Raw genomic sequence first — 2,032 nt, forward strand, 5'->3', positions numbered from 1 at the left:
CTGTAAGCTCTTGGAGGATTGGCTACATTAGGGGTGTGTCGCCTAATATGCAGAGGAGTTTCTCTGCAAAAGAGCCCTGGATAGAATTTAGGGCTCTTTTTGTAGCAGAAATTCCTCTGCATATTAGGCGACACCCCCCCCCCCCAATGTAGCCAACCCTCCAAGAGCTTCCAGAGCTCTTCTTCCAGGGGCTACCGTAACCTCTTGGAGGATTGGCTACATTAGGGGTGTGTCGCCTAATATGCAAAGGAGTCCCTGCTACCTAAAGAGCCCTGCCCCTTCTGCAATGGAGGCCTCGAGCCCGGCACCAACTCTCAGTCTAGCCTACCTCGCAGGGTTGATACGAGCGAACGGAAGAGGGGGAGGGGGATACTCGGTTCGCTTCGAGTCCCGGCTGTGGGGAGGGAAACAGGACGTGAATAAATACCTGCAAATGCGTGAACTGCAAAGTCTGGCTTTCTTCGTCGCCCTGACCCCCCAGTGCCTTCAGCTACTTCGAATACTCCTGAAACGGGAGGGGAGCGCCCCTGCCGGCTGTGGAATGGAGGGGCTGCAGCTTTCCCCAGAAATCCTGTCTCCTCCCTTAACCTATCAACAGCTGTAGGAACGAGACAGAGAACAGAGTGATTGACACTTGGAATTCACTGCCACAGGAAGGGGTGGCGGCTACAAGCATGGACGGCTTCAAGAGGGAATTAGATAAGTATATGGAGCAGAGGTCCATCAGTGGCTCTTAGCCACAAGGTATAGCTAGGGGCTCTGGGGCAAGGGATGCTCTGTCTTCTTGGTGCTTGGGGGGGGGTCAACAGTGGGAGGGCTTCTGGTGTCCTGGCCCCACTGGTGGACCTCCTGATGGCCCCTGGTGTTTTTGGCCACTGTGTGACACAGAGTGTTGGACTGGATGGGCTTTTGGCCTGATCCAACATTGGCATCTCTTATGTTCTTAACATTAGGCCCTCCCAAAGATAGAATCATAGAATGTTAGAGTTGGAAGGGACCTTGCCGGTCATCTAGTCCAACCCCCTGCACTCTGCAGGAGCCATCGCCGAAAGAGATCCCTACAACATACCCGTGGGGTACGGCTCTTCCTCATGGCTGGGGGTGCTGAAGGGGGTGAGGAGCGAGGGGGGGAGACGCCTTTTACTCCAGGCTGGCAGGGAAGGGTGAAAACTGATGATGCCAGCCCCCCTGCTGGGCAAGCTCGGGGTGCAGAGGTTGCTCTGTTCCTTTAGTGAGGGAGATCCTCCAGGCCAGCGGTTCATAAGACATCCAGGCGAGAGGCTGCAGGGTTTGCAGAGAGGGCAGCGCGTTGTGCCCGGCTTGGGTGAGAGGCCCAGGAAGCAGGGGCCAGGTCGGAGATTCGTCTGCCCGTGTTCCTGGGCTGTGGCCAGGAGTGGGCCCCGAGTCCAGACTGCAATGCCAGAGCGAGTGATTTCGGTGGCCTCAGAGCCACACAGAGAAGAAGAGATTGGATTTCTACCCCATGGCCCTTCACTCCCCGAAGGAATCTCGGAGCGGCTTACAAACTCCTTTCCCTCCCCACAACAGACAGACACCCTGGGAGCAATGCTCCCTCTAAGCTGTGGAGTCCTGTGAGCAAAAATCCTACTTTGTGAGCTCCTGGCCTTAAAGTTGTGAGCGAGCTGTTTGGCTGCGGCAGAGGGGGTCCTCTCTGCTCCACCCCAAACCATTTGTACATCGTCCTCCCGATTTATTTTTTTGGAGTGTTTGGCTGCGCTTGAAGGGGAGGGGCGGCTATTAATCTCCTGGGCTTTCCTGGACACCCTGTGGTTGCAGGTTTGTGCATTTCACAGGAACCGCCACTGCTGTGGTTTGTTATTAGTGCAGCGCCTGTTAGCTTATTGTGTGTCCTTTTGACAACATAAGAGAAGCCCATGTTGGATCAGGCCAATAGCCCATCCGGTCCAACACTCCTGTATCACACAGTGGCCAAAAATACCAGGTGCCCTCAGGAGGTCCAGCAGTGGGGCCAGGACACTAGAAGACCTCCCACTGTTGACCCCCCCCCCAA

Source organism: Gekko japonicus, unplaced genomic scaffold (genome assembly GCF_001447785.1).
Source record: "Gekko japonicus isolate JY-2015 unplaced genomic scaffold, Gekko_japonicus_V1.1 scaffold9783, whole genome shotgun sequence".
NCBI lineage: Eukaryota > Metazoa > Chordata > Lepidosauria > Squamata > Gekkonidae > Gekko > Gekko japonicus.